Raw genomic sequence first — 11,228 nt, forward strand, 5'->3', positions numbered from 1 at the left:
AAAATAATCCAAACTGGATTATTTACAGATGATGTAATATAGAAAAGCTAAGAAATATACATATTAAATGTTAGGATGACAAAAGATATTCATTAAGTTTGCTAGATATCAGGTCAATATATAAAACACAAGAAGTAAACAGCAACTGCAAGTTTTAAAAAGACAAGATACAGTTGAAATAGTAACTGAACATAAAGGAATCTACAAAAGAATTTAACAATATGCAAAGCCTTTATAGAGAGCATTAAAAACTTTCTTGAAAGACATTAGAGTTGATTTATGTAAGTAGAGATTGTGGTATGTACATTTATGAGTTGGAAGACTCAATGTTATAAAAATGGGTAGTGAATTCATGAATATTCATTTTATTATCCTTTGTACCTTCTTGTATGTGTAAAAGCATCTACCATTTTAATTGAAAATTTAAAAATATTTAAATATAATTTTAAAGACCAAATAGACACAAAGTGTTTTTGTGTACATGCCTTGCACATACAAGTTAATGCCAAACAGTTGGAGTGTGCCTAATTTCATTTAACCTACCATGATTTGTTGGAATATTATCTGTATCTACACTGGATAGATGAGCCAAGTGAAGCTCAAGGTAGATAAGTGGCTTCCCAAAGTCATACCTCACTAAGACCATATGTTGGTCTTCTTTCTCCTGCCCGGGACCTCTTATGTGGCCTACTGTTCACTTACCAGCCAATACCACCACATTTCTCAGGTCGACCTAATGCACACAGAATTGGGAGTCTGGTAGAGTTGGGAATCCTGTTAATCAGTGTCTCCTTTGGTAGGACATAGGTGATCATTTCAGTCTAAATTTATGGGCAGTTTAATGTCATGTGGTGGGATGGGTACAAGGTGTTGCTAGGCTTTGAAAAATTGGCCATCTGGGATTTGCCCCTTGCTTCCCACAAGAAATGTCTGCTAAGCACTCATGTCCAGGCAGCACTACCATTAAAGCTATGTAGCCACTCATTACCAAGGTCTGAAATCCATCTCTGGAAAATAAGAGTGAATTAGTCACAGGTGGTGCTGCTGGACACATACACACTAATCAGAAATGACTTTTCGACACTTCTCACAAGCTCCTGTGAACGGCTTTTGAAATAAACAAACAACAATAAATAAACTCCCCTCCTAACAGAGCTTGCCCTGAGGTTAAAAACTGAAAAATACATATACATGTTTATTCATTTGTTCACCTTTTAATTTATTTATCCTTGAATAGATTTCTTCAATAAATATTTACAGAGTGTTTCTTTGTGCCACATATTGTATCAAGCCCTGTGTATACATTGTGGAAAAAAAAGTGGTCCTTCCTCTCAGAGAGCTTATAGGATAGGGAAGATGTTAAATAAACAAATATAAATATCCACAAACATTAAAAATTAGATCAGCATAAACAATATGACGAAATCCCATCTCTACACAAAATAATACAAAAATTAGTTGGGCATGATGTCATGCGCCTGTAGTCCCAACTACTCAGAAGGCTGAGGTGGGAGGATTGCTTCAGCCCTGGAGGTCCAGGCTACAGTGAGCTGAGATTGTACCACTGCCCTCCAGCATGGGGGATAGAGTAAGAAAGACCGATGTTTCCCTAAATAAATAAATAAATAAATAAATATAAAAGTAATAATAAAAATTAAATTGGGGGAAAGAGTTGGAAGGAGGATACAGAGGAGGAAGTTCTTAAACTTTTTCAGGGAGTCACTTTTTTAGAAGAAAGCATGAAAGTCAAGCCTAAGGGAAGAGTTTTGGATCCCCTGCAATACTTCAGATTTCATGGGAACAGTCTTCTGTTTCTAGTTCATTTTAGCATCCCTAAAACCTACCACTATGAGACAGTTGAGTCTATTAGAGAACATGTTAGTTATTGTTGCACCCAATGTAAGGTTTACCAGACCTAAATATCCAACTCCATTGTTGCCTCAAGGGGCTCCAAGCTCAGCCTTCTTTTTTCTTTTTTTAACTTTTATTTTAGGTTCAGGTGTACTTGTGTAGGTTTGTTATATAGGTAAACTTGTGTCACGTAGGTTTGTTGTATAGATTACTTCATCACCCAGGTACTAACCCTAGGACCCAGTGGTTATTTTTTCCTACTCCTCTCCCTCCTCTCACCCTCCAACCTCACTGTCTCTTGTTCCTTTCTTTGTGTTCACAAATTTTCATCATTTAGCTCCCACTTACAAGTGAGAACATGCAGTATTTGATTTTCTGTTCCTGTGTTAGTTTGCTAAGGATAATGGCCTCCAGATCCATTTGTGCTCCTTCAAAAAGCCATGATCTCATTCTTTTTTGTGGCTACATAGTATTCCATCTGTACCACATTTTCTTAAACACTCAGGTATAACTCACAGCAGCACTTCTCTACCTTTACTATGTGGAAGAACACGTGACAGAAAGCATGAATCTGTGCAACATACTACTAGTACATGTAGACTTAAGAGGTATATTCATATTAATCTGAACTTTTTCTGACCCATTCAAAAAAATGTATCAGAAGGCAAGTAAGTAAGAGCCAACTTATTACTGAATTAACCTTGGATCCACTTTACTCATAAAATCTAAAGTACAACATTCATATATCTGTACTGCTGTTAATAACAGACTACTTGTAGGACACATGACAATTATTTACACCCGTTTTCTGATGCCACAGTTAATGTAACTGCTCTGCGGAGCTCCTGCTGTCACTCCCACCTACATGAATGGGCCTCAGGCCCTATCCCCTTATGTATTATTTTCTTAAATCCAGTAACTCATTGAAGAATTAGTCAAAGTCCCCAGTTACATCTTCATCCATCCACACATGGCTGATTAATTGCTTCCACGTTTCTCAATACATTTTTTTAAACAAATGCTCTCATATCACTTGCCTACTCCTCACTACCTACCCCTTAATTATTGGTCTCTGGTGTTGAGATTTATAAAGGGCCTCCACCATAATTCTACTTTAGGAGTTAGGGTCATTATTAATAGTCTGTTAATACATTATATATTCAATAAATATATATCGAGTAGGTACTATCATCATCATCATCATCATCATCATCATCATTGTCATTCCTGTTATGTGTAAGGCTTTTGGGAGGCACTGGACCACCAGCAGTGAACATTATAGACAAGCAACCACTCATTAGTTTTCTTTCACTGTAGATTAGTTGGTATTTTAAAAAATTTTGTAAGTAGAATTGCACAATGTGGACTTTTTGTGTATGGCATCTTTCAATCTACATAGCGACTTTGAGATTCATCCATGTTTTTGCATATCTATAGTTCACTTATATTGTTACTGTTATGGTCATTTATATTGTTATCCTATTATATGGATATACCTCATTTTATTTATCGTTCACTTCTTGATTAATACTTGTATATACGATTTTCTGGTTTTTACTACTGTGAATAAAGCTTCAATAAGCATTTCTGTACAAGCCTTTGCATAAACGTACGTTTTCATTTATTTTTGGCAAACACTTAGGTCTGGAACTCCTGGAATATTTAATGAGTAATGTATCTAGCTTTGAGAGGGAAGTGGTCAGTTTCCCAAAGTGTTTGCTCCATTTTACTTTCTCATCAACAAGTGTATAGGAGTTCAACCTCTTCCACCTCTCAGCCAGGCGCTTAGCCAGAAGCACTTGTTACTGTCAGTCATTTAAAAAGGACGTTTTGTAAGTACAATTTGGATAAAATAAAATTTGTTCATTTTAAGTGTACATATTTCATATGTTTTTACAAACTGGCATAGCCACTTACCCACCAAAATTGAGATACAGAAAATTTATATCACCCCAAAAACTTTCCTCATGACCTTTTGTAATAAATGTCTTCCCCCAAATGCAGCCCTGGGAAACCATTGAGCTGTTTCTATTACTAAAGTTATGCCTTTTCTTTATTTTGTCTTTTTTATCTCTTTTTTCTTTTCTGGGTTCATCTTAGCATTTATAAAACTAGACTTAAGAACTAGGTTTGAGGGCACATGCATGATCTTAATATAGTGAATGTTATACCCACAAAAATTAAAATTAAAAATTTAAAAAATATAGCAAATGTTTAGGCTGTCCTGACTATTACAAAATCAGAGCAATGAGAATATTGGCAGAGTTCTGTCTTTTCTACAATTTAATATTAATTGTGTACATACACAATATAGTCTTTTGTGTCTGTCTTCCTTCGCTAGCACAATGCTTTTGAGATTGATCCATGTTCCTGAATGCATGAGTAGATCATTCCTTTCTTTTGCTGACTAGCTCTCCATTACATTTTCCATTCACTCTTCTATTGGTGGACATTTGAGTTGTTTCTAGCTTGTCAATATTATAAATTATCTCTATGAATGCACATAAAAGTATTTGCATGGACATAAGTTTTCATTTCACCGGAATAAATACTCAAGAGTGGGATTTCTGGATCTCATGGTAAGTGAAATAATCTGTACACCCAACCCCTGAGTCATGAGTTTACCTATGTAACAAATCTGCACTTGTACCCTTGAAGCTAAAATAAAAGTTAAACTATTAAAAAAAAGAAATGGTCAATGTTTCCTACAAGCTACATATGAAAGCAACACAAATACTTGATATTGTCCTCACCAACATTTGGTATTGTCAGTAATGTTACCGACACAACAGGTGGGTTCGATTGCTTGGTAGGTGACAGTCCAATGACCACAACCAAGGAGGATTTAACAAGGACATTTTATTACTTGCAACAAGTAAGGAAGAAACCAGAGGTAGTCCCCCAAAGCAGTGCCTCCCTGAACAAAGGTGAAAATAAGGCTTTTACTGGGCTGGTTAGCTGAGTCATTTCATATGGAGGTGGAGTAAAGGCAGCGCAGGCACAGTCATTGATCATGCTTCTACCTAAGACGCATGCATGGAAAATGGAGAGTAAGCTCCTCCCTGGGCTGTGTTTTTAGTCTGGCAATGAGGAGAGTTTGCTCAATTCACCTCCAACTCAGGCGTCTCTGGATCCATCTCGTTTTTGTTTTGCTGGGGCTGTGCATAATCAGTGGCACAGCATGATCGATGACTGTGCCTGTGCTGCCTTTACTCTACCTCTACATGCAATGACTCAGCTAACCAGCCCAGTAAGAGCTTTACTTTCACCTTTGTTCTGAAACTTTTCTGAAACAACAAGAACTCAAGATGGAGCAGTTACAAGTGGCTACTTCTTTACAGTGAAAACCTGGGCACCTTGGGTTGTAGTAATTTTGGCTACACTAGTGGATGTGTGGTGTCATATCTTTGGGGAAGCTTACATTTCCCTAATGATTTATGAGGCTGACCATTTGTTTTTCTGTGCTTATTGGACATTTGTCTATATCACTTTTTTGTGTGTATGTGGAATTCTTTCTCGAACATTTTGCTCTTTTGTCATTTTTATTGAATAGTCTTATTATTAAATTCTAAAAGTTATTTATACATGTTAAGTTCCCTGTCAGAAATTTGCATTTTGTTATTTTCTTTCAGCCTGTGCCTTGGTATATATTGTATTGATAGTATCTCTCTCAAAGAACGAACGCTTTTATTGTTGTGTTTAAAAGCTTTATTGAGATACATAAGTGCTGTCTTAATTTATTAATTTTAATTTCTTAAAGTCAATTAGCATATGTCCCCACAAATTAAGATTTTTTACATTTGCTAAGACTGCTTTAGTTTCTTTGCATATCTAATGATTTTTAGATCCAGTTTTTAAATTTCTACACAAAATCTCACTGGGATTTTTGATTGCGATTGCACTGAATATATAGATAGAAAAAATGTTGCTAACAAATCTACTTTTAAAAAATGATTAGAGAAAGTTCTCTAAACAGAAAGAAATTGGGAAAAAAAAACCTTGGGATTTCAGAAAGAAAAAATAGAACATAAAAATCAACAAAAGTAAAATAAATTAAATATCTTTCTCTCCTGAGTGTCTTAAATCATATTTGATGGTTTATGTAAAATAATATCTTCTGATTTAGTGCTCAATTTATATAGAGAAAGAATAAAAATAATTATATTTTAAAATATACCACATACTTTAGAGTGGTAAAACATATCAGTAGGATTTAATAAATAATATACACATATTATAATACCTAAAATAACTGCTGAGGAATTAAACAAAGCAGTATACTCAAAAACACTATAAATAAGTAAAAATGAAATTCTAAAATATGTTTAATTAACCCACAAGGGAGTTTCAAAAGAAAGGCCAAAGCAGAAAAATAAAGAAAAAAGAAAAACAAAGTTAAAAAAGAAATAATAATATGGAAGACTTAAGCCTAACATGTAAATAATTACCTTAGGTAATTTAGTGGTCTAAATACATGATTTAAAAAACAGATTATTTGAATGGTTGTAAAAAAATAACCATGATCAAATGATATGATATACGGACTATGAGTAACTCATTTCAAATAAAATAACATAGGTAGGCTGAAAGTAAAAGGATAAAAAAAAATGTGTACCACATAGCCTTTTCTTTTTTTTTTTTTGAGACGGAGTCTCGCTCTGTCGCCCAGGCTGGAGTGCAGTGGCGCAATCTCGGCTCACTGCAAGCTCCGCCTCCCGGGTTCACTCCATTCTCCTGCCTCAGCCTCTCCGAGTAGCTGGGACTACAGGTGCCCGCCACCACACCCGGCTAATGTTTTGTATTTTTAGTAGAGACGGGGTTTCACCGTATTAGCATCAGCTAAGTTTGACTTCAGAGCAAAAAAACTCACTGAAGATAGAAAGGGTGATTATATAATAATAAGGGGACCCAGCATACAGGAGACACAGCAATTCTAAATGTGCGTTCAGTAAACAACAACCCTTTAATATAAATAAAGCAAACCTTGATAGAGCTAAAAGACAGCCCATGCTCATGAATCAAAAGAATTGAAATTATTAAAATGGCCATACTACTCAAAAAATTTGTAGACTCAGAGCAGACCCCTCAAAACATTAATTAAATTCTTCACAGAAACAGAAATACTAGTCCTGAAATTCATATGGAACCACAAGAGACCCTAATAAGCCAAGGTAATACTGAGCAAAAAGAATAAAGCTGGAGGCATTACACTACCTGACTTCAAATGATACTACAAAACTATCGTAATTAAAATGGCATGGTTTTGGTATTAAAAACAGACACATAGATAAATGGAAGAGAATAGAGCAATAAATCCAGATATTTACAGTCAATTGATGCTTAATAAAGGTGTCAAAACACACATGAGAAAAAGGACTCCCTATTCAATAAATGGTGCTGGAAAAACTGGATATCAATATACAGAATGAAACTAGACCCCTATCTCTCATTATATACAATGGTCAACTCAGAGTGAACTAAAACCTTAAACGTAAGACCTGAAACTATAAAAGTACTACTAAAAAGCATTGTGGAAACACTTCAGGATATTGGTCTAGGATAAGACCTCAAAACCACAGAAAACAAAAACAAAAACAAAAGACAAATGGTAGTCCCAAATTAAAAAGCTACCTCGTAGCAAAGTAAATGATCAACAGAGTTAATATGCTGTAGAATGGGAGAAAATATTTGCAAACTATTTATCTGACAAGGGACTAAAATCTAGAATATACTAGAAACTCAACTCAACAACAATAAATCACAACTAATCTCATTCAAAACTGGGCAAAGGATCTGAATAGATATTTCTCAGAAGAAGTCATACAAATGGCCACAAGGCATATGAAAAAATGCTCAACATCACTAAGCATAAGGGAAACGTAAATCAAAACCACGATGAAATATCAGTTAAAATGGCTATTATCAAAAAGACAGAAAAATTACCAAACGCTGATGAGAATGCAGAGAAAGAATCTGTTATACACTGTTGGTGGGAATGTAAGTTAGTATCGACATTACAGAAAGCAGTATGGAGGTTTCTCAAAAACACAAAAATAGTAATACTATATGATCCAACAATGCCACAACTGGATATTTATCCAAAGGAAAGGTAATCAGTATATCAAAGGAATAGCTGTGTCTCTATGTTTATTGCAGCACTGTTCACAATAGCCAAGGTATGGAATCAACCTAAGTGCCCATCAATGAGTGGACAAAGTAAATATGGTATGTATACACAATGCAATACTATTCAGCCATAAAAAAGAATGAAATCCTATCATTTGCAGCAACATAGATTGAGCTGGAGGTCATTATGTTAAGTGAAATATGTCAGGCACAGAAAGACAAATTTTACAGGTTCTCATTCACTGATGGGAACTAAAGAAAGCTGATCTCACGGATGCAGAGTAGAATGATGGTTACCAGAGGCTGGGAAGGTGTGAGGGGTATGAATAGAAGTTGGTTAATGGGCACAGACATACAACTAGATAAAAGAAATAAATTCTAAGTTCTAAGGTTGTGTAGCACTGTAGCGTGAACAGAGTTAACAACAATTTATTGAATATTTCAAAATAGCTAGAAGAAAAGATTTGAAATATTCCCAACACCAATAAATGATAAATGTTTGAGATGATGAATATTCTAAATACCATGATTTGATAATTACACCACACTGTATGAATGAGTCCAAATATCACATGTACCCCCTAAATATGTACAATTATTATACATCAATAAAAATACTTTAAAAATTTATTTCAGTGATTCTGCTTTTCAACTTTTCATCTGTTGATATTTTGTCTGTTAATAATTTCCATTTCTCTGTTGACTTTCCCAATCTATTTATTTAGTGATGCATATATATATATATATATATATGTCATTTTCTGCTAAATCAAACATTTGAGATATCTTAAATTCAATTTCTATTGAGTACCCTTTCTACTGTTTTTGCATAGCTAGTAATTTTTGCTTCAGAAATGAACATTGTAAATAATACAGTATTTTATAGAAGCTCTGGATTCTACTGTTTTCTCCTTAGAATTACTGTTTTGTTATTATTTGTTGTCCTTCTATTGGGAATTTAACATACCTGAATTTAAAATGTAACTTTCTTTTTCAAGCATTATATAGTAGCTGATATCTCTATTCTGCTTTTGTATTTTACATTTCTGTTTTTTGTTTGTGTGTTTGCTTTTAGCCTTCTTACTGTACTAGGAGAGGGGTCTCTCCTAGCCCTGAATAATTTGGCATTCATCCAAAAATGTGGGTGGCAGTGGAGCTCACCTTCTTCATGGCTTCTTGTTTTAGGGACTCCCTCCTGGTTTTCAGTGGTTCTGCTGGTTTAAAACTTTGTCCTCTGACACTTCAAGCCTGTGAAGCTTCAGGACTTTGCCACCTGATCTGTTCAAAGCTGGTGAACATATTCAATTAGTTCAAAACCCAGCAAGCTCACAGGTTAGACCCACATTGCTCTATCTTTCTAGATTAGATGTCTTCTTGGATTTTGTCTGCAGTTTATATGGACTCCAGAGTCTGCTTATGCAATAATAATTTAACTGTCTTCTAGAGATTTCGGCAGAATATATAGTCAGAATTAATTCTTATTCTTATTGCTGTTCTTTCTCTTCAAAAATTCCCCATTTAAACTTACAGGGGTTTTTTAATTCATAGCCCTGACATTTTTTTGGCATCTTAAGCCAGTAAAACTATGTTTCTAAAGCTGTAGTCAAAGTGGTTGGACAGTTTCCTAATGCAAAACACACACACACACAACCAATCTTTACCCCTTCTGTTTGTGTTTTTTTCAATTATACTCTTCAGAGACTTTTATCAGGTTGGACAATCATTCTAGTATCTTAAAGTAGTTTTTTTCTAATTATACTGTTTTAAAATTTTTCATTTGTGGAAGAGTTCATGCTATAACTGCACTACTCTGCCATTAATTTAAAAGGTTTTTCTCTCCTTTAGTTATTATGTTAAAAACAAATGACATTAAGGGATGACCTCTTTCTGGAGGTGACATTTAAGTAGAGATATTAAATATTATTATAAATGTATTTTTAAAGCTGCTTTAATTCCCTTTGGGACTGAAGAAAGGACTATAAATAAATAGTATTTGCCACTGAGAAACTAGATTTTCTAAAGTGAGTACATTCACTTAGCTACACATGAATAAATATTACTAAGCACCTACTCTTTTCCAGGTACCATTTTAAGTGCTAAACATAGACAATTTTCCTAATTTCTCATGATACTTACATTCTAATAGGAAGAAACAAAAAATGAAGTCAATAATCAAATTATATACAGTGTGATGTCATTATAAACACTATGGAGAAAAATTAAGTAGAAGGAATGTATAGAGTGTCAGTAGAAGAAAAAATCAATTTTAAATAAGGAATTAGGGAAGACTTCACTGATAACAAACATCTGATATAGATCTATTTGGGAAGTGAAGAAGGAGTAGCAATTGAAAATTTCCTGAGTTGGAAAATGCCTCTAGTATTTGAGGAACAGTGAAGGGGCCACTGCGGCTATTTAGAGTGAGCAAGAGATAGGATTTAAAAGGGGAGGGAGGAGGAATAGCAAAGAGCCCAATCTGCAAATCCTCTTAGATTATTATAAGAACTTTTCTTATTTTACACGGATTGAAATGGGGAGTCACTGGAAGAGTTTGAGCAAAGAAGTGATGGCAGAAAATAGTTATATTGTGTGTGTATATATATACACATACATACAGCAAGAAATCTCTATCTGTATCAGGTCTTTTTCCATACCTAGATATGAAATTTCTGCCTTATGCTTTAACAGGATCTCTCTTGCTGCTATTTAGAGAACAGACTGTTTAGGCAAGAATTCAATGAATTAGCAAGTCATTTCAATAATCCAGGAGATATTATAGTGTCTTAGACCAGAGTGATAACAAAGGAGATAGTGAAAAGAGTTGGATTCTAGAAATCCAGAATGCCTATAGTGTTTTGAAGGTAGAGTAAGTGGTATTTTGTGTGAGGGCAGCTGGGATGGGCACAGCAACTATTTAGAGTGGTATAGTACTGCAATCATCATATGATTTGGTATGCATTTGCCTACATGTGTATCTCTTCTCTCTTCTGTGTCTCTTGAGGATATGGAATATGTAGTTTTATCTTCGTAGCCCATAGTCCTCTGATATCTGAAAGCTGTTTCACTAAATTTTTATCCATTGATTCTTTTCCAGCTCTTCTGAGCTGCCTGGAATAAGCCTGATTTTTCTTCCCCGTAGGAGGCCTCTGCATACTTGAAGCCACTTCTTACTTGTCATTCTGTACACATATAAAATGCTAGAGGTGGATGGAGGTGAGTATCTAATAGGTTTTAGGACTTCAGTGGAATAG

At 34.7% G+C, this 11,228-nt stretch overlaps 1 non-coding gene across 1 annotated transcript; it reads right to left on the minus strand.

Annotated features, from left to right (window-relative positions):
- Window positions 1-4,043: 4,043 nt before the first annotated feature.
- Window positions 4,044-4,114, minus strand: LOC115830721. Its single transcript, XR_004026273.1, has one exon. It is a non-coding gene; the product is annotated as a small nucleolar RNA SNORA72 (small nucleolar RNA).
- Between the last annotated feature and the right edge of the window lie 7,114 nt (window positions 4,115-11,228).

This window comes from Nomascus leucogenys, chromosome 16 (genome assembly GCF_006542625.1).
Source record: "Nomascus leucogenys isolate Asia chromosome 16, Asia_NLE_v1, whole genome shotgun sequence".
Classification (NCBI taxonomy): domain Eukaryota; kingdom Metazoa; phylum Chordata; class Mammalia; order Primates; family Hylobatidae; genus Nomascus; species Nomascus leucogenys.